The sequence below is a fragment of the Lolium perenne genome, chromosome 2 (assembly GCF_019359855.2).
Source record: "Lolium perenne isolate Kyuss_39 chromosome 2, Kyuss_2.0, whole genome shotgun sequence".
NCBI lineage: Eukaryota > Viridiplantae > Streptophyta > Magnoliopsida > Poales > Poaceae > Lolium > Lolium perenne.
In genome coordinates, this window is record NC_067245.2 from 197978176 (window position 1) to 198005022 (window position 26847).

At 42.7% G+C, this 26847-nt stretch overlaps 1 long non-coding RNA gene across 3 annotated transcripts; it reads right to left on the bottom strand.

Annotated features, from left to right (window-relative positions):
* Nucleotides 1–214: 214 nt before the first annotated feature.
* Nucleotides 215–4335, bottom strand: LOC127334338 (uncharacterized). 3 transcript variants are annotated; one of them, XR_011752260.1, is made up of 4 exons: nt 3777–4335; nt 3555–3640; nt 2358–2441; nt 215–1896 (listed from the first exon to the last, which is right to left on the bottom strand). It is a non-coding gene; the product is annotated as an uncharacterized lncRNA (long non-coding RNA). The 3 variants fall into 3 exon arrangements; XR_011752259.1 differs by having other exon boundaries at nt 215–1714; nt 1813–1896; nt 3555–4335; XR_007872121.1 differs by having other exon boundaries at nt 3555–4335.
* Nucleotides 4336–26847: the final 22512 nt, after the last annotated feature.

Genomic DNA, 26847 nt, shown 5'->3' on the forward strand with positions numbered 1-26847 from the left:
TTTACATTTGGGGAAGACTCGAGTAATATACATAATTACCTACTCAGAATTCATGTGCACAGATATAAAGGTAACATCAATTAAATGTGTGTTCCAAGCATTAGAATCAGGAAGCATAAAGTATTCCATCAAGAATGTTCCAAAAAAGCTGACAAAACAACCAGCCCAAACAATCACACCTGAAGGCCATACCCATACGTCCTCAACCTGAGCATCACCCAAATCTGGACATATTGGCATTGACAACATTTATTCACACAAAAGTTACCCAATTTGCATGTATGGCCAAAAGATACTTGGAGTTCTTAGTAACCATCAGCTGAACCATTTAGTAGAGGTCGGCAGGCAACCCTGGTATAAGCCGAGGTAATTACATCTTCGACACGATTGTTGTGACCTATATAAAATGGGATATTTGAAACTGCCTATTACAATATCCATTAAAAAAATTGAAGTGACAAATACACCTCCTTGAGCCTGTACTACTTATCTCCTTGCAACCGGTTAACGAAAATAATCAGCAGAGTGACTACTTGCAGCTTGAGTACACAAAAAAGCATCCAAGCAAGAAAATCCAACACGACCATTACCTGCAAGTAAGAAACCCAGACCTAATAAGAAAATCAACATGGAAGCTGGGATCTTGATGGCATGGAGTCTTGGTCGACCTGCCACGTCTTTGTCGGCCAGGAGCTGGTGGCCTACCACGACCACTGCAGATAGAGCTATAATAATCATCAAACGACAATCTACAAGTAGTCACTTCATTGTATATTTGCACTCACAGGCATGGAGCACATTCTACATGTATACCAAACAATGTGTATTCACACAGTTCCACGGATGGAGCACATTCTACATGTATACCAAATAAAGGCATACATGGGTGGAAAGAATTCATCATCATCTAAAGATGAAAATCTGGAAAAAGGTAAAATGAATAAAATACCATCATCCTGACCTATTTCTGTAAAGGAATCCTAACCTATTTTACTTACTGATCTATGTAACGCAAACGACAACAATATTTAGGTGAGGCACAATTTCCATCATTCCTGAACCATCAACTTTCAGGAGTAGCACAGGGCTGGTGATAGGGCAGATAAAGAAATCATTCTATGAAGAATGAAAGAACAATTTCCCTAGAGCGCGGTTCTGCGGGAGGTGAAGGAGAGCAGGAAGGACGCGGCGGCTGCTGTGATTTCATCGCTTCACAACCGCCACCCGTTCTAAGACTGAAACTAAGATGTTAGTATTGCACATGTCGATCCTTACAATTTAATACTCCTGAAAGTGACATGGTAGAAGAGAAGTAATAACCTGAACACCTTCATGTTGAGAGAAGTCGATTAGTCTATTTAGTTATTATAGACTATATAGATGCTTCTTTTGAGAGAGAGAGAGAGAGAGAGAGAGAGATTAGTTTTCTGAAACTAAGACTTCAGAATAGTAATACTGTAGGCATGTAACAAACAGGGTCATCTCAATGAGTTTAATGCACTCCCTGAAAATTCTCTTCAGCAATACAACACATGTGACTCCATATGGTAGTGCTAGGAGACTCTGGATAGAAGTATTGCCGAAGAGAGTCCATATGCTAGTGCTAGGAGACTATAGACAGAAGTATTGTGAAAGTAAATTTGTGCCTAAAAGCAATTGCACCCACCACAGATGGAACTGCAATAGATGGTTAGCATACCCGGCACGTCCCGCACTGAACATCAACATATCATCGTAGTCAGAATACATGACGGATTGCTAATCTTGCCAACCTTCTTACCATCCATATTTATTACATTTAAACAAACTAACCTTACAGGGGTGAATGTTGACACCATTTATACATAATGCAAGGATGGATGCTTGCTCGGTGAAATGAAGTGTTCCTTGGTCGTTCTGCAAGCATATGAAATAATTAAAACAATTGTGGGTATAGCATAACAAAATAGTGTAACAAAAGGAAAATACTGTAAGTCTCTAAGGCACTCAAAAATAAAACTAAAGGAAGGTTGAAATTAGTGGACACTGGACAGAGCAACAAAACTCTTTTAATCTCAAACTGGGCCAACAATGTAAAAAAGGAGAAATGATTCCATTAAAGAAGTTGGTCAATCTACCGCAATAATCAGCATTTTATAGATCAACATGCTGAATCTTTAGTCCATTATCGCATCCAGTGATTTGCAATATATGTTGATGTTAGATGGTGATCTTACAATATAGTTAGAAGTTAGATGGTGATCTAATTGGTGAGCCCTCCCTCCAAATTAGATAGCAACCCACTACATCCTGTCATGGTGACAAATAGCAAAGGAGCAACGAAATAGACATAAATTATGAATCAAAACCAAGCCCACCTCTCACAGTATTTAAGCACAACAAGGAGCACCACACTTGAAAGGACAACTTATGCCGCACCCCCATCGGACAACTTGCAGTACCTACGATCGAATATGAATTTGTGAAATTTTATAGATGCATTCAAATGATACATACATAAAGTAACAAAGAAAGATGGCACCAACGAAATGTTTGCCCATGAGCACTACAAATGTTAAGAAACCTGAAAAAAGTCCCTTTGTGTATTTTTGCAATAACTATATAGCAATGGCCAATCAAAACTTACATTTACTAAACAGTTTTGATAAATAGTACCAACCAACATACCAGGCATAACATGATAAATCACATGATATACATCTGAAGATAGAGCAGAGAGTTCAGATTTAGCTGACCAATGGACATTCAAGGTAGCACCACTAAATCGGTAAGTTATACTTCCAGTAAGTTAGCGTATCATGGGAGCCCTAACAAAACGTCACAGAAAATGCTGATGGGCTCTTCTTATCATGTAGAAACATGGAGGCCGGTCAATTCAATGCCTGCATTACCACCATAATTCAGTGCGAACTACCACTAATTAACAGGTCCACCAACGGAGATGTACCAATTGGCGTTTGCAACTTTGATCAGGCTGATTGTCTAATGCAACAAGCATTCTGAAGTCTTTCCACTTCTGAATCATGATCACGCACAAAATTTGATGACTGAGGATGGAAAATTAATTAAGCACACAGTACAAAATCAGAGAAGAAACGAACACCTTAAGTATCTATACCATCCTATATAGAAAAATGTTGTTTTTCAATTGATTGTACATGTACAAACAGGCATCACAAAATAGTCACACACATAAGTGCATGCTTTTTGCAAAGCCGGTCCTAATAATCTAGAACGAAGAGAAACATATCCAACCTAAACATAAGGAGGAGGAGAGAAAAAAGGTAAACAATCAAATGAGGTGCAAAAAAAATCCTACCACACGGAGGGAATATAAAAAGAATGTTGAATTTGTCGTCAAATTTTCACAGAAGGTCTCTACCATCGTAGTACAAATCAAGCCAAAATAAAATCAATTTGCTCAAGTAAGAACACACTAATAGCAAGAACACATTACAATATATGATTATGATAATTCGAGAGAACAATATAGCTTAGTATGGAAAAGTATTTGGTAAGAAGGTTGGCACGAGTGCACAAAGATTTCTGCTGACCTTCTGAAATGGTATTCTCGAGGGGCAGCACATCATTCTCCAGGCCGTAGTCCACGACAGCCTGCCCCAGTAACCCACCTGCTGGTCTAGGCGCGCAACAACAGACCAATAGCACATCGGAGGAAGGCGACATGAAGGCTCATCAATCAGCTATGCTGGGCAGATACGGCTGGGGTGCCCGGAGAGAACGATGACTGCAGTCGACAGCGGGACGGCGCTAACCTTGTCGGCCGGTCGCACGTCGTGCAGCAGCCATCAGGGTAGGGGCGCAGTGCGCCGCGCCGCCAACCTGCCTCTCAGGCGTGGTACACGCAGCGCCATGAGGGACGGGCAGCGGTCGCATCAGGAGGTGGCGGACGACGCCCCTCCCCATCCCGGCACAGGCGGCGCGCGGAAATCGCTCCTCCCCATCCCGGCACCGGCGGCGATCGTCACGGCCGGATCTCGCATAAGGCAGCACCGAAAATGTGGTCCACTTAGGCGGCAGGGTGAAGCACAGGCACACCTCGTTGTTGCGGTGCTCTTAATGGGACAGACCACCACCTACCTCCCCTCCAGCAGCTGTGGAGGCGGCAAGGGCAGCGAGTCCTCCCAAAGCGCTGGTTCCTTCCTAGCACGGCCGGCGGCAGAAGAGAGAAGCAAGTGGGGGTATGAGATTGAGAATCCACGATTGAGGTGAATTGGATGCGAGAGGCAAGATGGGCAGCAGGAACCCTAAGCTGCAGGGGCGTCTCGGGAGGAAGATTAGCAGAGGAATAGGGAGGACAGGATCTTGCGAGCGGTGAACCGGGTTCGCGAGGTGGTTTGTTGGTTTAATCCTGGTTTTTACTGTATACATTGGCCCACATGCATAATTCGTTGCAGCCCATGGAGCCCACATTCAGAGACACAAAACGCAGAGATGACACGTATAGGGGCTGAGAATGCACCGATTCTAACAGCATTACTTCTTGTATCTAATGTCGCATGTTTGTGCTTTAACAAGCGATTCCCGTGCTCCGACAAGTGCAAGCATTGAACACACTTTTGGAACGCTAAAAGTTCCTTGTTGATGTGAAATGAGTCGAATAGTTTTTGTGCGTGTTTGCTCTGATTATTTGCTATGTATAATGGCGCTTCAAAGAGAATTATTCATGGTGACGGATACCATCATACCAAAGGAAACTGGAAAGTAGGAGGCAAGGGTTTGAATGATGTCGGAATGAGAATCTTCAGCTTGTATGACCTTTCTTATCTTGCTGCATCAGTGGAAAGTCCTTGGAATGTTTTCTCCTAGAAGAACAGACAGCCTCGTTCTCGTTACTGATGGCGTATAAGAAGCTGCTTCTTTTTGCACATGACCTTATTTATTATCTACAAATATATTAATGTCAGATAGATCCATAGTAAAATGCTACTCCTACCTTGCATACAGAATTATATAGTACAAATGTACGGTATGGAAAAAGTCGAATGGACTTTCGTGACTCGGTGGCTTCCGGTTTCACAACAGATATTTTATCTACACAGCAGAATGAGGTGTACCAAGAGTATAATTAAACTCAGGCCCTGTCGATTAAAAGAACCAACCTGGTATTTTACATATCCTACTGTACTGTAGATTGTTCGGTATTACCTGGAGCGACTTGGCATGGCCAAATAAATAAAATGCATATAAATTTTCTTACATTGGGGTCAGTGGGCATTACCCTGTCTTCCTCCTCTCGCAAACGAGATCCGTGGGAAGGGTGGAGACGAGCGTGGAAGGAGATGGGCCTATGTCTCGGTGTGAGGACGCCGGATTTCTGGACGTAATTAGAGAGGAGGTGGAGCTCCACGACGGTGGTAACGGCCGATGAGGATTTTTAAGTCCGGAGAAGCAAAAACATAAAAAAGAAAATGTATTTGGAGAAGTCCATTTTTATTTTTATTTTTTCCAGTTTTTCCGGTTTGTCTTTTTTTTTGTGTGGCAAAACTGACCTCAAAATATGCATTGTTTTTCGCCAAAGTTCACAAGGTTTGGCTTATTTTACCCCATGTGGTAATTTCTGCGGCATCCTCTAACCTAACTCGACCTACCTCGCTGGACTAGAGCGCACATGCCTAAAATGGTCTAACCAACCAAATTCTTTTTCGAAATGGACCAACCAGATTCTTAATCTGATTTTATTGATAAAGGGTGATGTATTAATATCAATAAGATAATACATTGCGGCTCTGCAACAACTCAACAACAAGTGCAAGTTGATAAATTGATGATGGATACACTCAAATTATTACAAAAGAAAAGGACAAGAGAAAGAAAAACATGCCATCCAAGTGTCATGGTGAAACAGGCAAGCAAAAACGAACATCGACATCTACCACGGCCCTATGCAACATACGGGCCGTCGGTAATATTCTCCAAAAAGCAGCACCTTTATGAAGTGTAGCATATATCATGGGTTTTCTTTTCACCCTTAAGTACGTCTGAGTAATTTTCATAAAATGCATTCAACAAGGTAACATTGCGAACGCACCTCCTTCTCTAGATATAACCAACAAAAGTAAAGCCAAGTGTTTTCTCCCGGGGCTCCAGATCGGTCCTTAAATAGCACAACCAACCTCAACCACTAAGTGCTACCACCTCTAATTGACCGCCTACGCCATACCTTCTAGTCTGGACAAATCTGAAAACATAGAAAAATTACTTAGTATCCAGGACCACTCGGTAGCGATCAAGCGTAAACCTTGGCACGATATGTCAGGGTTATGTTTGAGTGTCTTCATGGATCATCACAGTATGAATGTTAAACCTTCTATTCAAATGCTCACACACACAATGTTGACATGAACATCACCAGTCGACCGATAATCGTGCCCATGTGAGACTATCGATAGGTGACACAGACAATGATGTGCGGAGACGAACGATCTTAATTAGTGACTAGTACAAGTGGAGAAAGCGGCTCCACCAAAAACCTATGTAAGGGCACTAACAACCATTGTGTCATCGTCATATCACATGGAAAACGGGGGAAGCTTCTTCAAATATCTCCGCCATCTTGTAGCCCGAACCACATTGCACCCTGGTCATCTATAGGCTGATTCGCCACCAAAAGAAGCCACTTTGGTCGTCCTTGATGCTAGTTTCTCATAACTTTCTTTAGATCAATATCCCGCGATGCACTCACAGCAGTACGCTAAAACTAGCAACCATGTGCCATCATGTATGTGCCCACCGCAATTCCATTCATCGCCACCGCCCTTAGCCACGTAGATTCCAGCTACCGCCATCGGCCCCACTTGCTTTGCATGATAGTGTTGACTATTGATGATGAGACAAGATATTTATGGAGGAGCATGCTAGATAGGGTTGCTAGGTCGCCTCCCGTGTCGGCCGACCCAAAGACGTTGCAAGAGAAGTTATGTGCGAGCAGGCATAGAAAAATATGCCCACAACCTTTCCTCAAGTTTCTTTATAGGCGAAAATTATCCAAGGTTTCTAATCCCAAGGGGTTTGAACGGCCTGGATAGGATTTTCTTAATTAAGAATAGGGATGGTAATGGATGCCCATTACCCGCCTACCCGATGGGTACAATCCCATTAGTAGTATGGGAATGGGATGAAGAGTTACCCTTGTATATAAGGGGGGTATCTTTTTATAAATGGAATATATTATTACCTCAAAGATACCAATTACACCTAAACTGCAACAACGAAATGTCCTAAAAATATTACATATGCACACATCCCTACTACTCCCTCCGGTCCGGAAAAAGTGTCCGGCCGGTAGTACGATTACATTTTATGATTAAACCCTTCCGAAATCTAAAAAACAGTTTCTCACGATCTAATTGAGCACCAGCTTCCTCTGTATTCATGGTCGCTCGTCTCCACATCTGGCAGCATCGATCTGCTCCAGCTACTCTACGGACTCGCTCGCCTGGACGGTCTAGCCGGATCAATTCCAGCTTGTCTCCACTCTAGCTCATCTCCACGCTCGCTCACCTCCGTATTCTGGCCAGATCGAGCCGGATCGATCCGCTCCAGATCGCCTCTGGCTGGCGGATCTGGCGTGTCTGGTCTCGCAGCAACCGCATCCAGCGTCACCGACGCCGGATCCGGTGATTCTTCGCCGGCTTGGACCGAAGGGTCAGTCTTTTTCAGAGTGGAGCTCGCCGAGCCGATGGAATGACGAGGGGAGAGAGAGAGAGAGAGAGAGGGAGAGAGAGAGAGCGCGAGCAGAACAGAGCGGACGGGGTCGAATTGCAGGGCACGGACGAGACGATAGGAGAAGCTGGAGTGCGGGTTGACGGGAAAATAAACGTGAGGTCCTTTTTACAAAATGATCCGTCCGACAATTTTTTCGGATCGGAGGGAGTACAAAAAATAATAAGAAAAACAAAAGATCTCGCTACAATGATCAAAAGAACTACCAAGACAACAACTGAAGTCCGCACTCTCAAAACAATGCCTTCAACAAGGGAATTGCTAGAAACAACTAATTAAGGACATGCCTTGAATTTTCACCCTGAGCAAGTGCACCCTCTCAAAACAATGCCTTCAACAAGACAATTGCTAGACACATCCAATTAAGAACCGACCTTGGATTTTTAACCTGAACGATAAGACTTTGTACTCTTCAGTGTTGCCGCTCTCACTTGCCGATATCACTGCAGTAAGTAAAGAAACACCAAGCAAAGTTCTATTCGGCATGGAGATGCAGTCTGCCATTACTAGACCTTAGACCTTACCCGCCATGATATTCTCCGCCAGTGTCTTCTCCTTGAAAATCAAAAACCGACATATCCCATGATGGCAACAGATAGCGAAGCTTCACGTCACTCCCTCCTGAAGCCATACGGCCAGAAACATGGGTGCACACCGTCGAATCCCATCCGATCCAAAAATCCATAGGCATCAAGCGCCCAATGGATATCGTCAGCGGAGCTTTCCGGAACACCAACGAGATCAATGAGTGTCGAAATTAACCAGAACACCATCTTGGCGTGAGAAGAACCCAAGTATCTCCTCCTTTATTAGGCAGATCGATAGTTCCCCCCCATCATTGTACACCAGCTCCCAACATCAAATCAGACATCTCAGCCAGCACCGCCACCACGACCCGCATCCGCACCACTCACGCGGAGATGAAGGGTTGAGCCGTACCAAGTCACCCGAACTAGGCGTCATGCCGCCTTTGCGGCCACATCGACCACCAAGGTCGCTAAAGAAGTTCGGGACTGTCGCCCCAGCGTCCATATCCGCCGTTGAGCCGTACCGTCCAGGACCTTTATGAAGCTCCGGCTAAAGATCCCACCACAGGAGGAGGTGGCCCCTGCTGCATCCAGTCTCGCTCGGAGATGAGAGCCCACCATCACCGTCTGCATGGAGGAGCTTTGCATGATGGCTTCCTCCGGAGGTGGCGGACAGATGTGGGGGAACAGAGTTGGGGGCAACAACTAGGGTTTCGCCTGAGCTGCCCCCTGGGAGCGACATGAGCGTTTACCTTTAGTCACAGAGTGATGCGGGGGAGGAGATGTACTGCTATTATGAGAGTGTGCTGAAACTTTTAATATGTACGTTGTTGTTCATAACTATGTGTTGATGTTTATTATGTTGTTTATAAATTATGGTTACATGTTGTTTACAACTATCTTTTGCTCAATTTCAAGTGCTGTAAAAATAGATTTTTTTATCCTAGGGTACCGTTTACCTTGCCGCGTGACATAGATGGGAAAACTAGAAGGATACCCCGCGCGTTGTAGCGGGAATTTCTCCGATAACTATATTTTGTAAAAAATAAAAGGATATATGTTGATTGGAATAGGATGTTATTTGTAGGAACATGCATGATTTAATTGGCGTAAATAGTCAAGAGGCTAACTTAAAAAAAACGGACTTGAAATGGTTATGTAGTTGGCGGCTAAAAGTTGATGATGTGTGAAAGAACAAGATCTATATCCCGTGTTTTGTGTGTTTGATGACAACACTTGAATGAATTTAACCGTGCGCAAAGATTGTCTTTGATAGATTTGCAAGTGCACGGTGCCCTCGCTGAACACGTCATGATCGGAGGACTGAAGCGTAGCTTATAGGTTTTCTGGTTTTGCGTGTGTGTCGCGAGGTAACATGGTTGGAGAGGAAAAGAGGAAAAATCAGTTTCTGCCAAAGCGGTACTACCGGTACCAGTAGCGGTAGTACCGCTATCCTACTAGTACTGCTCTGCAGTACCGCTCTGGAGGTTTTACACTGAAAAGTCCCACAACAAGTTACGGTACCTCTACGGTACCTTGAGCGGTAGTACCGCTTGAGAGCGGTAGTACCGTCTCGGTACCGCTTAGGTACCATAACATAAGTTACGGCACTACCGCTGTGGTACCGCTTAGGTACCAGTACTCCCAGAGGCCATTGCGGTACCTCAAGTGGTATCGCAAGCGGTAGTGCGGTAGTACCGCTGTGTGTCCACGTGGATAAGTTCTGTGGGGGAATTCGAATCCAGAGCGGTAGTACCGCTTACCAAAGTGGTAGTACCGCTTAGGCAGAAACTGAACATAACGGTTGGATTTGAGGGGCCCTATAAAAATGCTCCTTCTTCTCCAGCTCGTTTTTAGCTTTTCTCCCATTCTCTCCTCCATTGTTCCTGAGCTCAAACTTAGTGGATCTCTCCACCTACCAAATCAATCTTGCCCATACTTTGAGGAGTGGTGGAGGAGGCCCCGATCTATCGATCTACCAAGAGAGTTTTCACAAATTCGTGCTATTCCTTAGTGGATCTTGTTGTTAGGGTTCCTATGGTGGGATCTTGGATGAAGTGCTCCTATGGAGGCTAGCTTGGAGTTGTGCTAGCCCCATAGGGTGTTGGGAGCCTCCTAGTGTTGTGGAGCTCGCCTCAACCTTGTGAAGGAACCACCGCCTCGACCGGTGCCTTAGTGGAGAGGGGAAGCCCCTTTGTGGAGCTCTCTTGAAAAAGAAGGTGAGGCCTTCCTTCGTGGTGTGGCCGCCTAGCCTCTTGTGTGAGGCTAGCACCTCCTCAACGCAGACATACTCCCTTTTGTGGGAGGAACTGCGGGAAACAAATCCTCGTCTCGTCTCCGCGCCCTCCGGTTGTCCCGTTCCTCAACTTTATTATTGTTGCTTGGTTCTTTTGCTTGTTGCACTAGCCTAGGATCATACTAGGAACATCTCCACCACTAAAGCTGTCACTTTTACTTCCGTTGCACTAAAAAATTGAAAAAGGCTGAAAATTGCGTAGCGTCCATTCACCCCCCCCCCCCCCCCCCTCTTGTTCGCTACGGTCCGTTCAATGTGGATAATTGGATGGCTTAAAAATAGATGATGTGGCTTGCATGTAGAGTATCGATGAATGTTAGTAGATGATGATATGGATAATTAGATGACTAATAAAATAAATGATGTGGATAGCTCGCATGTTGTGATAGACAACTTAGATGACCCTCTAGTAAGGTTTTGCTTTATAAAATATATAGATATGTACTCGTTGATGGGTATTGGTATGGTTGACGGGTAGTTCCGCCGTACCCATAACATGCAATGCCTTCGCTAATCAAGAAACAACGACTGTTCAGCCACGTAAACAACCAAAATGGCTAAACCATCCATACTACCACATCTGAGAGTCTAAAAATACGATATATTGAGGAGATGGGTGTTTTGTCAAGACTTAAGACGTAACTTGAGTATAGAGTATAGACTTGATATTTGTTCTGATTTGTAGAACATCATAGGGATTCTTTCTGCAACTTTGGATCAAACCTTTAGTGAAATTTTTTTTTTGGATCAAGCTGGACATACCGAGCTTAGAAGTGGTTCATAGAATAGAATCGACCTTTCTACTCCCACCTAAACCCAAGTACAAGTGATTCGCAAGAAGAAAAAAAAACAACTACAAGAAACGAATTGAAGAAACTGCACATTTGAGTAATGGTAAAGAGATGATTAATTACCTGCACTTGGAAGTTTATCCTGGGCTTCGGCTGCAAGCTTTGTGTAGCGGAGGCAGACACTAATGGCGCAAGTCTCACACAGGAAATGGGGGTAGAAGGGATCCGTGAAGAGGAATCAGTGGTTCAACATATTCTTGTGTAAGACTCCTCTAGATCGGACTCGAAACTGGGTAGAAATTAAGGTAATCGGAAGAGATCAAGCTGATCCAGGATCCAGCCTATCCACCCAACCACCCACACAGCTGTTCCCCTCGGGTACAGTTTTCTTTCTTCCGTTACAAGCCAAGTCTCTCCATCAGGTCGTCCTTGCTCAAATAGCACTCGACTACGCCGCTCTCTATTACGAGGTTTAAACGGCCCACTCCTGGCCCGCTATCCTCGCCGGTTTCCTCGTGATTATGTTGGGCCTTGTACTGATTGTTCCTCCACCAGCGTTGCCATCATCTTCAGTGTCAGTACAAGCTTGGTCGTTGACAATCTTCTCCCATTGAAATCCTGCTTGCCCCCAAGCAGGTGAACAAGGAAATTGTTCCCGTAGAGAGACCAAGTCTTCCCAGGTGGCCATCCCTTCCGATGCACCGCTCCACTGCACCAGAACTTGGATGACGGTGCGGAGACCCTTCTGGCGCACGCGTTGCTGAAGCACACGCACAGGCACCTGTAGAATAGCATCAGACGATGGAAGTTCGGGCATTACCTTTTGTCCCGGATTGAGGCAAGGTTTCAATTGGGAAACGTGGAATACAGGGTGGATCCTGCTTGCTGGCAGCAAATCCAGTCTGTAGGTAACAACACCAACTCGAGCCAATATGACGAACGGCCCGAAGAATTTGAAAGAAAGCTTGTTGTTTGAACGCTTCACAACAGAGGACTGCAAATAAGGTTGCAGTTTTAAGAATACCTCGTCACCCACCGCGAACGAACGCTCCATTCTGTTCTTGTCCGCCTGGTGCTTCATGCGTTGTTGCATGCGCAACAGATGTTGGCGCACTGATGCTAGAACCAGGGCACGGTCCTGCAACCACACAGAAACATCTGCCGAGGCAATGCTATCAGTTGATGTCAACCCAAAGTACCTTGGTTTCCTGCCATAGATGACTTCAAACGGAGATTTGCCAAGGGAGGAATGCCAGTTTGTATTGTACCAAAACTCGCAGAGAGATAACCATTTAGCCCAATGCTGCGGGTGGCTGCTGATAAAACATCGCAAGTAGCATTCGATGGACTGGTTCACTCTTTCGGTTTGTCCATCGTTCTCTGGGTGATTCGCAGTGCTTATTCTTAACTGTGTTCCAGTAGCACGAAAGACGGATCTCCAGAACTGGCTGGTAAAAATTGGATCCCTGTCAGACACGAGCGACTTCGGCATCCCATGCAACCTGTACACACTGTCAACAAATACCTCAGCAACCTTAGGAGCAGTGTAAGGGTGTCGAAGAGGAATGAAATGGGCATATTTCGACAGCTTGTCAACAACCACCACGATACAACTGTACTGGCGAGAAGGTGGAAGCCCCTCGATGAAATCCATCGTTGCCATCTCCCACGGCTCAGAAGGTATTGGAAGGGGTTGCAGAAGGCCGGCAGGAAGTGTGCGCTCTGGCTTAGCTTGCTGGCACACGCGGCAAGAACGGACATAGTCACGGATTTGTGCTTTCATACCTGTCCATTTGAAGAGTGACACAACTCTGCGATAAGTCACTGGGAACCCCGAGTGGCCTCCTATCGGGCTGTCATGGAAGGCTGCAACAATATGCAGTTGTAGTTGCTTATCAGCCCCAACCCAAATACGCCCTTGGTAGCGTAGCAATCCATCACGGAAGGTGAAATTGGCACCGCCTTCAGAGTTGACAACCAGTTTCTGAATCTTGTCCTGCACGTAGGAGTCCTGAGCATAGCTTGATGCCACTTGATCGAGCCAGGCTGGCTTGACCTTGATACGTCCATTTTGCATCATTATTTTATATCATAATTTACTGTTATTCATTGATATATTTCATATTTAGAAGTGATACTTATGTTATTTCATCTATTTTGCATGTTTCATGATTATTGGAGAATCGCGCACCGGAGTCAGGATTCTGCTGGAAAAAGCACCGTCAGAATGCAATATTTCGGAAGATCAACAATTGACGGAAATTACATGGAAAATCTTATTTTTCCAGAAGACGGAGATAGCCAAAAGGAGGAGCCGAGGAGGGCCGCCATGGGCCCCCCATAGGCCGGCACGGGCCCAGGCCTGGCCGCGCCGCCTTGTGGGGAGGGGGCCCACAGCCCCCTCTGGCCTCCTCTCCTTCACGTACTTCTTCGTCCCAAAAACCTAAGCTCCAGAGGATAGTCGCGAAGAGTCACAGCCGCCTCTGCGGGGCGGAAAAACACCAGAGAGAAAAGAGCTCTCCGGCAGGCTGAAATCTGCCGGGGAAACTCCCTCCCGGAGGGGGAAATCGACGCCATCGTCACCGCCATCGAGCTGGACATCATTGGGATCATCATCACCATCATCTCCATCATCATCACCGCCATCTCCACCGCTGCACATCGTCACCGTTGTAACAATTAGGGTTGGATCTTGATTGTTTGATAGGGGAAACTCTCCCGGTATTGATTTCTACTTGTTATTGATGCTATTGAGTGAACCATTGAACCAAGGTTTATGTTCAGATTGTTATTCATCATCATATCAACTCTGATCATGTTCCATATGATGTCTCGTGAGTAGTTTGTTTAGTTCTTGAGGACATAGGTGAAGTCTAAATGTTAGTAGTGAATTATGTTGGGTAATATTCAATGTTATGATATTTAAGTTGTGGTGTTATTCTTCTAGTGGTGTCATGTGAACGTCGACTACATGATACTTCACCTTTATGGGCCTAGGGGAATACATCTTGTATTCGTTTGCTAATTGCGGGGTTGCCGGAGTGATAGAAACCTGAACCCCCGTTGGTATATCGATGCAGGAGGGATATCTCAGAGTTTAAGGCTGTGATTAGATTTATCTTAATTACTTTCTTGTAGTTACGGATGCTTGCAAGGGGTATAATCACAAGTATGTATTAGTCCTAGGAAGGGCGGTGCATTAGCATAGGTTCACCCACACAACACTTATCAAAACAATGAAGATTAATCAGCTATATGAAGCGAAAGCACTAGACTAAATTCCCGTGTGTCCTCAAGAACGTTTGGTCATTATAAGTAAACAAACCGGCTTGTCATTTGTGCTAAAAAGGATTGGGCCACTCGCTGCAATTATTTCTCTTGCATTTTACTTAATCGTACTTTATTTATCTGCTATATCAAAATCCCATGAATACGTGTCTGTGAGCATTTACAGTGAATCCTTCATCGAAACTGCTTGTCAACACCTTCTGCTCCTCGTTGGGTTCAACACTCTTATTTATCGAAAATACTACGATACACCCTCTATACTTGTGGGTCATCAAGACTATTTTCTGGCGCTATTGCCAGGGAGTGAAGCGCTATTGGTAAGTGGAATTGGTAAGGGAAACTTTTACTGTTCGTGCTGATTTTATTTCTGCCTGCTGCTATAATTCATTATGGAGAGATCTTCTCTTGAATTTTTATTTGGAAAATCTACTACTACTACAAAGGTAGTGGATGAGGCGCCAGGTGAGAAAGAGGTTCCATACAAAATACCTATGAAAATTATTGAACGTGTTGTGGATAACCGCTATGAAGGGGATGGAACTGTCCATCCTGGAGATCATTTACTGTTCTTACATGAATTATGCGGTTTATTCAAGTGTGCATGTATTGCTATGGATGAAGTTAGGAAGAAACTATTCTCTATATCGCTGTCTGGTAAAGCGGCGCATTGGTATAAATTACTGAAGAATGGGGATTCTCTTGATTGGAATGATACCGTGCCTCTATTTTATTCTAAATTCTATCCTCCAAGTGAAATTCACAAAGACCGGAACCGTATATATAATTTCTGGCCTCATGATGGAGAGAGTATTGCCCAAGCATGGGGGAGATTGAAGTCTTTAATGCTCAAATGCCCCATTCATGAGCTTCCTGGTAATATTATCATTGATAATTTCTATGCAAGACTTTCTTTTCAAGATAAGACCTTGCTGAATACTTCTTGCTCTGGATCATTTACACGCAACAAAGAAGAGTTTAAAAGGGACCTTGTTGATCGGATTCAGGAGAATACTGAAGGATGGGAGAACGACAAAGATAGAGAGTCAGGTATAAACTATGATTATAAATGCATTGAAGTTTTTATGGATACTGATAAATTTCGTAATATGAGTGCTACTTTTGGTCTTGATTCTCAAGTCGTTGCAAATCTTTATAAAGCTTTTGCCTCTCATTTTGAATTGCCTAGGAAGAATTTTGATAAGTATCATGAACCGTATAAAGATAAAATTGATTCATCTATAAATAAATGTGTTGTAATTGAAACTGTTGATCATATTCTTCCTGAAGCTTATATTGAAAAAACTCCTTTCTCTGCTAAAATGAAGGTGTATTCTGTTATAAATAGTGTGGTTAATAAAAGTGCAAAGAAACCTATAGAACCTGAAGAGCAAATAAAGGTTGAACCTGCTATTGCAATAGTTAAAGATCTTGTGACTGAAAATTTGGAAGATGGTCATATTATTTTCTGTGAAGATGCTTCTAATATTGTTTCGCATCCTAATAAGTCTAGGAAAACCAGTGTTCCTATGCTCTCTGTTAGAATTGGTGATCATTGTTATTATGGTTTATGCGATATTGGTGCAAGTATTAGTGCTATTCCTTATGAGCTTTACACGGAGATCATGCATGAAATTGGTTCTTGTGAACTTGAAGATATTGATGTGGTTATTCCGCTAGCTAATAGAGAAACTATCTCTCCAATTGGTATTGTTTGAGATGTGGAAGTTCTATGTGGTAAGATTAAATATCCTGCTGACTTTTTGGTACTTGGCCTATCATCTTTGGTAGACCTTTTCTAAATACTTGTGGAGCTGTTATAGATTGCAAGAAAGAGAAAATTGTGACTAAATTTGCTGGTGAATGTTATGAGTTTAATTTCTCTAAATTTGCCAAAACTTCTTATAAAGCTGATTTGCCTAATAATGATTTTAGAGTTGAACAGTGTGCGTCTATTGCTCTTGCTCCTAGTAATCCTTTGCAGCAACATTTGGAGGATAGTGAGAGTGAAGTCTTTAGGGAAGAAAGAAATGAGCTTGATGAAATTTTCCTTCGTCAACCTATTCTTAAACATGATTTACCGGTTGAGGATCTAGGTACAATGCCACCACCAAAGGAAGATCCTGTTTTTGATTTAAAACCATTTCCTGATAATCTTAAATATGCTCATATTGATGATAAGAAAATATATCCTGTTATTATTAGTTCTAAGCTTTCAGAGTTTGAGGAAGAAAGGTTATGGAAATACTGAAGAAACACCGAGGAGCTATTGGCTACACTCTTGATGACTTGAAGGGGATTTCTCCCTCTATTTGCCAACATGCCATTAATATGGAAGATGATGCAAAGCCTGTTGTTGAACATCATCGTCGTCTAATTCCTAAGATGAAGGATCTGGTAAGAAATGAGGTATTAAAACTTCTTGAAGCTAATATTATATATCCTATTGCTGATAGTAGATGGGTTAGTCCTGTGCATTGTGTTAATAAGAAAGGAGGAATGACTGTTGTACCTAATGGTAATGATGAGCTCATCCCTCAAAGAGTAGTTGTAGGGTATAAAATGTGCATTGATTATCGAAAAGTTAATAAGGTTACTAAGAAAGATCATTACCCTTTACCTTTTATTGATCAAATGTTAGAAAGGTTGTCTAAAAATACTCATTTTTGCTTTCTTGATGGTTATTCTGGGTTTTCACAAATTGCTGTTAAAAGTAAGGATCAAGAGAAAACCACTTTCACTTGTCCCTATGAAACTTATGCTTATAGACGTATGCCTTTTGGTTTATGTAATGCTCCTGCTACTTTTCAAAGATGCATGTCTGCTATTTTTCATGGCTTTTGCGAGAATATTGTAGAGGTATTCATGGATGATTTTTCTGTCTATGGGAATTCTTTTGATAATTGCTTGCGAAACCTTGATAAAGTTTTGCAGAGATGTGAAGAAACTAACCTTGTTCTTAATTGGGAGAAATGCCACTTTATGGTTAATGAAGGAATTGTATTGGGACATAAAATTTCCGAGAGAGGTATTGAAGTTGATAGAGCTAAAGTTGAGGCAATTGAGAAGATGCCCAATCCTAGGGATGTTAAAGGTATTCGTAGTGTTCTTGGTCATGCTGGGTTTTATAGGAGATTTATTAAAGACTTCTCCAAGATTTCAAAGCCTCTTACTAATCTTCTTCAAAAAGACGTACCTTTTGTTTTTGATGATGATTGTAAGGAAGCTTTTGAAACTCTAAAGAAAGCCTTAACAACTGCTCCTATAGTTGAACCTCCTGATTGGAACTTACCTTTTGAAATTATGTGTGATGCTAGTGATTTTGCTGTAGGCGCTGTTCTTGGACAGCGAGTAGATAAAAAATTGAATGTTATTCATTATGCTAGTGAAACTCTTGATGTTGCTCAAAGAAATTATGCTACAACTGAAAAAGAATTGTTAGCTGTAGTCTTTGCTTGTGACAAGTTTAGATCTTATATTGTTGATTCAAAAGTTACAATTCATACTGATCATGCTGCAATTAGATACCTTATGCAAAAGAAAGATGCTAAGCCAAGGCTTATTAGATGGGTGCTTCTTTTGCAAGAATTTGATTTGCGTATTATAGATAGGAAAGGAGCTGATAATCCTGTTGCTGATAATTTGTCTAGATTGGAAAATATTGCTTATGATCCTGTTCTTGTTAATGATAGTTTTCCAAATGAACAATTGGCTGTAATAAAGGTGTGCTCGCGAGATAGCCCTTGGTATGCTGATTATGCTAAATTTATTGTTTCCAAGTACTTGCCTCCAACCTTTTCAGCTCAGCAAAGGAGGAAATTATTTTATGACTTGAGGCATTATTTTTGGGATGACCCACACTTATATAAAGAAGGAGTGGATGGTATTCTGCGAAGATGTGTTCCCGAATATGAACAACAAGAGATATTGAGTAAATGTCATGGTAGTGCTTATGGAGGACATCACGCCGGAGATAGAACCGCGCAAAAGGTTCTACAATCAGGTTTTTATTGGCCAACTCTCTTCAAAGATGCAAGAAAGTTTATTTTCTCTTGTGATGAGTGATACGTCTCCAACGTATCGATAATTTCTTATGTTCCATGCCACATTATTGATGTTATCTACATGTTTTATGCACACTTTATGTCATATTCGTGCATTTTCTGGAACTAACCTATTAACAAGATGCCAAAGTGCCAGTTGTTGTTTTCTGCTGTTTTTGGTTTCAGAAATCCTAGTAACGAAATATTCTCGGAATTGGACGAAATCAACGCCCAGGGTCCTATTTTGCCACGAAGCTTCCAGAAGTCCGAAGAGGAGACGAAGAGGGGCCACGAGGGGGCCACACCCTAGGGCGGCACGGCCCCCCCCCTTGGCCGCGCGGCCCTGTGGTGTGGGGCCCTCGTGCCGCCTCTTGACCTGCCCTTCCGCCTACAAATAGCCTCCGTTGCGAAAACCCCAGTACCGAGAGCCACGATACGGAAAATCTTCCAGAGACGCCGCCAACGCTGATCCCATCTTGGGGGATCCAGGAGATCGCCTCCGGCACCCTGCCGGAGAGGGGATTCATCTCCCGGAGGACTCTACGCCGCCATGGTCGCCTCCGGTGTGATGTGTGAGTAGTCTACCCCTGGACTATGGGTCCATAGCAGTAGCTAGATGGTTGTCTTCTCCCCATTGTGCTATCATTGTCGGATCTTGTGAGCTGCCTAACATGATCAAGATCATCTATCTGTAATTCTATATGTTGCGTTTGTTGGGATCCGATGAATAGAGAATACTTGTTATGTTGATTATCAAAGTTATATCTATGTGTTGTTTATGATCTTGCATGCTCTCCGTTACTAGTAGATGCTCTGGCCAAGTAGATGCTTGTAACTCCAAGAGGGAGTATTTATGCTCGATAGTGGGTTCATGCCTGCATTGACACAGGACATGTGAGAAAGTTCTAAGGTTGTGTTGTGCTGTTGCCACTAGGGATAAAACATTGATGCTATGTCTAAGGATGTAGTTGTTGATTACATTACGCACCATACTTAATGCAATTGTCTGTTGCTTTGCAACTTAATACTGGAGGGGGTTCGGATGATAACCTGAAGGTGGACTTTTTAGGCATAGATGCAGTTGGATGGCGGTCTATGTACTTTGTCGTAATGCCCAATTAAATCTCACTATACTCATCATGATATGTATGTGCATGGTCATGCCCTCTTTATTTGTCAATTGCCCAACTGTAATTTGTTCACCCAACATGCTGTTTATCTTATGGGAGAGACACCTCTAGTGAACTGTGGACCCCGGTCCAATTCTCTATACTGAAATACAATCTACTGCAATATTGTTCTACTGTTTTCTGCAAACAATCATCTTCCACACAATACGGTTAATCCTTTGTTACAGCAAGCCGGTGAGATTGACAACCTCACTGTTTCGTTGGGGCAAAGTACTTTGGTTGTGTTGTGCAGGTTCCACGTTGGCGCCGGAATCCACGGTGTTGCGCCGCACTACATCCCGCCGCCATCAACCTTCAACGTGCTTCTTGGCTCCTACTGGTTCGATAACCTTGGTTTCATACTGAGGGAAACTTGCCGCTGTACGCATCACACCTTCCTCTTGGGGTTCCCAACGGACGCGTGTTGAACGCGTATCAAGCAGCTTTTTCTGGCGCCGTTGCCGGGGACCTGAAGAAAAGTTACACCGCAAAGATTTCTATCTCCCACGTCAACTGCACGCCAGCAGCTTTTTCTGGCGCCGTTGCCGGGGAGATCAAGACACGCTGCAAGGGGAGTCTCCACTTCTCAATCTCTTTACTTTGTTTTTGTCTTGCTTAGTTTTATTTACTACTTTGTTTGCTGCACTAAATCAAAATACAAAAAAATTAGTTGCTAGTTTTACTTTATTTGCTATCTTGTTTGCTATATCAAAAACACAAAAAAATTAGTTACTTGCATTTACTTTACTTGATTCATCATGTTTCCTTTTAATTTTACCACAAAAGACATACCGGTAGGACGTGGGTCTATAGTTGGGAGAAATAATATAGAAGAATTCTTCAATCATGTTAGTACCATTGAAAATTTTGAAGATAGACACTTGGTAGACCTTGCGCCTACTTATGAAATTGCTGCTGCGCATTTAGTTCGCCTGTTGGAAACTAAATTTGTTAATCTCAATCCTATAATCCAACACATGTTTCTCACACTTGGTGATATGGAAGAAGGGGAAAAGAAAGATTTTGTTTTAGAAACCCTTCTTAGAGAATTTGGTGGTCTAGCAAGAGAAGCTAGAAAGGTCTTTGCTAAATTTAATATGCTTGGTTCGCATACTAATTTTGTTAGTCTCCTTGAAAAGATGGACATGGATAGAATAAGATACACCAATAATATGGATGATGGTGGGGAGATCAAAGCACCAATACCATGTAAACTCCTAGCTATGAATGATGCACTAGAAAATAACTATGCCTGGCTTGTTCCTGAAAATTTGTTTGACGAGAGTAGCACGCCTAAGACCAATGAAAAGGGAGATGCTAAAACTTATGTATCTAATATACTATGCCTGGTTGAGAAAGCTCCACATCCCGCTGTAGAAGTACCACCCTTCGATAATACTTGATACACACTTTCTGCGCCTAGCTGAAAGGCGTTAAAGAAAAGCGCTTATGGGAGACAACCCATGTTTTTACCTACAGTACTTTGTTTTTATTTTGTGTCTTGGAAGTTGTTTACTACTGTAGCAACCTCTCCTTATCTTAGTTTAGTGTTTTGTTGTGCCAAGTAAAGTCGTTGATAGTAAAGTTCATACTAGATTTGGATTACTGCGCAGAAACAGATTTCTTTGTTGTCACGAATCTGGGCTGTTTTCCCCTGTAGGTAACTCAGAAAATTATGCCAATTTACGTGAGTGATCCCCAGATATGTACGCAACTTTCATTCAATTTGAGCATTTTCATTTGAGCAAGTCTGGTGCCATTTTAAAATTCGTCAATACGAACTGTTCTGTTTTGACAGATTCTGCCTTTTATTTCGCATTGCCTCTTTTGCTATGTTGGATGAATTTCTTTGATCCATTAATGTCCAGTAGCTTTATGCAATGTCCAGAAGTGTTAAGAATGATTGTGTCACCTCTGAATATGTTAATTTTTATTGTGCACTAACCCTCTAATGAGTTGTTTCGAGTTTGGTGTGGAGGAAGTTTTCAAGGATCAAGAGAGGAGTATGATGCAACATGATCAAGGAGAGTGAAAGCTCTAAGCTTGGGGATGCCCCGGTGGTTCACCCCTGCATATATCAAGAAGACTCAAGCGTCTAAGCTTGGGGATGCCCAAGGCATCCCCTTCTTCATTGACAACATTATCAGGTTCCTCCCCTGAAACTATATTTTTATTCCATCACATCTTATGTGCTTTTCTTGGAGCGTCGGGTTGTTTTTGTTTTTTTGTTTTGTTTGAATAAAATGGATCCTAGCATTCACTTTATGGGAGAGAGACACGCTCCGCTGTAGCATATGGACAAGTATGTCCTTAGTTTCTACTCATAGTATTCATGGCGAAGTTTCTCCTTCGTTAAATTGTTATATGGTTGGAATTGGAAAATGATACATGTAGTAATTGCTATTAATGTCTTGGGTAATGTGATACTTGGCAATTGTTGTGCTCATGATTAAGCTCTTGCATCATATGCTTTGCACCCATTAATGAAGAAATACATAGAGCATGCTATAATTTGGTTTGCATATTTGGTTTCTCTAAGGTCTAGATAATTTCTAGTATTGAGTTTGAACAACAAGGAAGACGATGTAGATTATTATAATGTTTTCAATATGTCTTTTATGTGAGTTTTGCTGCACCGGTTCATCCTTGTGTTTGTTTCAAATAAGCCTTGCTAGCCTAAACCTTGTATCGAGAGGGAATACTTCTCATGCATCCAAAATACTTGAGCCAACCACTATGCCATTTGTGTCCACCATACCTACCTACTACATGGTATTTTCCGCCATTCCAAAGTAAATTGCTTGAGTGCTACCTTTAAAAATTCCATCATTCACCTTTGCAATATATAGCTCATGGGTCAAATAGCTTAAAAACTATTGTGGTATTGAATATGTCATTATGCACTTTATCTCTTATTAAGTTGCTTGTTGTGCGATAACCATGTTCACTGGGGACGCCATCAACTACTCTTTTGTTGAATTTCATGTGAGTTGCTATGCATGTTCGTCTTGTCTGAAGTAAGAGCGATTTACCACCCTATGGTTAAGCATGCATATTGTTAGAGAAGAGCATTGGGCCGCTAACTAAAGCCATGATCCATGGTGGAAGTTTCAGTTTTGGACATATATCCTCAATCTCAAATGAGAAAATTATTAATTGTTGTTACATGCTTATGCATAAAAGAGGAGTCCATTATCTGTTGTCTATGTTGTCCCGGTATGGATGTCTAAGTTGAGAATAATCAATAGCGAGAAATCCAATGCGAGCTTTCTCCTTAGACCTTTGTACAGGCGGCATAGAGGTACCCCTTTGTGACACTTGGTTAAAACATGTGCATTGTGATGATCCGGTAGTCCAAGCTAATTAGGACAAGGTGCGGACACTATTAGTACACTATGCATGAGGCTTGCAACTTGTAAGATATAATTTACATGATACATATGCTTTATTACTACCGTTGACAAAATTGTTTCATGTTTTCAAAATCAAAGCTCTAGCACAAATATAGCAATCAATGCTTTTCCTCTATGGAGGACCATTCTTTTACTTTCAATGTTGAGTCAGTTCACCTATTTCTCTCCACCTCAAGAAGCAAACACTTGTGTGAACTGTGCATTGATTCCTACATACTTGCATATTGCACTTATTATATTACTCTATGTTGACAATATCAATGAGATATACATGTTATAAGTTGAAAGCAACCGCTGAAACTTAATCTTCTTTTGTGTTGCTTCAATGCCTTTACTTTGAATTATTGCTTTATGAGTTAACTCTTATGCAAGACTTATTGATGCTTGTCTTGAAGTGCTATTCATGAAAAGTCTTTGCTTTATGATTCACTTGTTTACTCATGTCATATACATTGTTTTGATCGCTGCATTCACTACATATGCTTTACAAATAGTATGATCAAGGTTATGATGGCATGTCACTCCAGAAATTATCTGTTTTATCGTTTTACCTGCTCGGGACGAGCAGAACTAAGCTTGGGGATGCTGATACGTCTCCAACGTATCGATAATTTCTTATGTTCCATGCCACATTATTGATGTTATCTACATGTTTTATGCACACTTTATGTCATATTCGTGCATTTTCTGGAACTAACCTATTAACAAGATGCCGAAGTGCCGCTTCTTTGTTTCTGCTGTTTTTGGTTTCAGAAATCCTAGTAACGAAATATTCTCGGAATTGGACGAAATCAACGCCCAGGGTCCTATTTTGCCACGAAGCTTCCAGAAGTCCGAAGAGGAGACGAAGAGGGGCCACGAGGGGGCCACACCCTAGGGCGGCGCGGCCCCCCCCTTGGCCGCGCGGCCCTGTGGTGTGGGGCCCTCGTGCCGCCTCTTGACCTGCCCTTCCGCCTACAAATAGCCTCCGTTGCGAAAACCCCAGTACCGAGAGCCACGATACGGAAAACCTTCTAGAGACGCCGCCAACGCTGATCCCATCTCGGGGGATCCAGGAGATCACCTCCGGCACCCTGCCGGAGAGGGGATTCATCTCGCGGAGGACTCTACGCCGCCATGGTCGCCTCCGGTGTGATGTGTGAGTAGTCTACCCCTGGACTATGGGTCGTTAGCAGTAGCTAGATGGTTGTATTCTCCCCATTGTGCTATCATTTTCGGATCTTGTGAGCTGCCTAACATGATCAAGATCATCTATCTGTAATTCTATATGTTGCGTTTGTTGGGATCCGATGAATAGAGAATACTTGTTATGTTGATTATCAAAGTTATATCTATGTGTTGTTTATGATCTTGCATGCTCTCCGTTACTAGTAGATGCTCTGGCCAAGTAGATGCTTGTAACTCCAAGAGGGAGTATTTATGCTCGATAGTGGGTTCATGCCTGCATTGACACCGGGACAGGATGAGAAAGTTCTAAGGTTGTGTTGTGCTGTTGCCACTAGGGATAAAACATTGATGCTATGTCTAAGGATGTAGTTGTTGATTACATTACGCACCATACTTAATGCAATTGTCTGTTGCTTTGCAACTTAATACTGGAGGGGGTTCGGATGATAACCTGAAGGTGGACTTTTTAGGCATAGATGCAGTTGGATGGCGGTCTATGTACTTTGTCGTAATGCCCAATTAAATCTCACTATACTCATCATGATATGTATGTGCATGGTCATGCCCTCTTTATTTGTCAATTGCCCAACTGTAATTTGTTCACCCAACATGCTGTTTATCTTATGGGAGAGACACCTCTAGTGAACTGTGGACCCCGGTCCAATTCTCTATACTGAAATACAATCTACTGCAATATTGTTCTACTGTTTTCTGCAAACAATCATCTTCCACACAATACGGTTAATCCTTTGTTACAGCAAGCCGGTGAGATTGACAACCTCACTGTTTCGTTGGGGCAAAGTACTTTGGTTGTGTTGTGCAGGTTCCACGTTGGCGCCGGAATCCCTGGTGTTGCGCCGCACTACATCCCGCCGCCATCAACCTTCAACGTGCTTCTTGGCTCCTACTGGTTCGATAACCTTGGTTTCATACTGAGGGAAACTTGCCGCTGTACGCATCACACCTTCCTCTTGGGGTTCCCAACGGACGCGTGTTGAACGCGTATCAAGCAGCTTTTTCTGGCGCCGTTGCCGGGGACCTAAAGAAAAGTTACACCGCAAAGATTTCTATCTCCCACGTCAACTGCACGCCAGCAATGAGTGTCAAAGGGTTGGTAATATCTCCAGACGCAATGAAATGCCTATGAATTATACTCTTGTTATTGAACCATTCGATTGTTGGGGATTTGACTTCATGGGACCTTTCCCCTCTTCAGAAGGTAACACTCATATACTTGTTGCTGTTGATTATGTTACTAAATGGGTGGAAGCCATACCCACAAAAAGTGTTGATGGTGAGACCTCTTTAAGAATGCTTTTAGATATTATTTTTCCTAGATTTGGAGTTCCTAGATATCTCATGACTGATGGAGGTTCTCATTTTATTCATGGTGGTTTTAGAAAAACTATTGCTAAATATGGTATTAATCATAGAATTGCTTCCGCTTATCATCCTCAAACTAGTGGGCAAGTAGAATTATCAAATAGAGAGATTCAATCTATCTTGCAAAAGACTTTTAACAAATCTAGAAAGAATTGGGCTAGTAAATTGAAGGAAGCACTATGGGCTTATAGAACTGCTTAAAAATCCCATGGGTATGTCACCTTATAAAATGGTTTATGAAAAATCTTGTCATTTACCTTTAGAACTAGAGCACAAAGCTTATTGGGCTGTAAGAGAACTAAATAAAGATCCTAAACTAGCCGGTAAGAAGAGATTGCTACAATTGAGTTCTCTAGATGAATGGAGAAGTGAAGCTTATGAAAATGCTAAACTCTTTAAAGAGAAAGTTAAGAAATGGCATGATAGAAGAATTATCAAAAGAGAATTTAATGTTGGGGATAAAGTCCTATTGTATCGGTCTCGTCTCAGATTCTTTGCAGGGAAATTACTCTCAAAATGGGAAGGACCATATGTCATTGTGGAGGTGTATCCTTCAGGAGCAATTAAAATTAGTTCTCCCTAAGGCGATGCCACACAAGTGGTGAATGGACAAAGACTCAAGCATTATATCTCTGGAGATTTTTATAATGAAGATGTTGATGTTATTCGAGTGGTGACACCGGAAGCTTTCATCAAAGGCCAAATTGATAGTCCGGCAGAGTTCGACTTTGAATAGGTAACAGTACTGGTAATAAAAAGTCCGCGTTTAACTTTCCGAACAATGTTTTTGCTTTTTTTGGAAAATATGAAAAATTACGAGATCGAAACGGAGTGGAGGAGACGCACGAGGGCGTGCCCCCATAGGCCGGCGCGGGCCCCAGCCTGGCCGCGCCGCCCTATGAGGAGGGCCCCTCGTTGCTCCTCTCCGACTCTGGTTCGACCTGGTACTTTCCTTTTGTTGTAAAGATTCCTGCTATATAATCCCCCGGACCCCTGGAGGTCCGTAAATCGTTTTCTCGACGTGTTT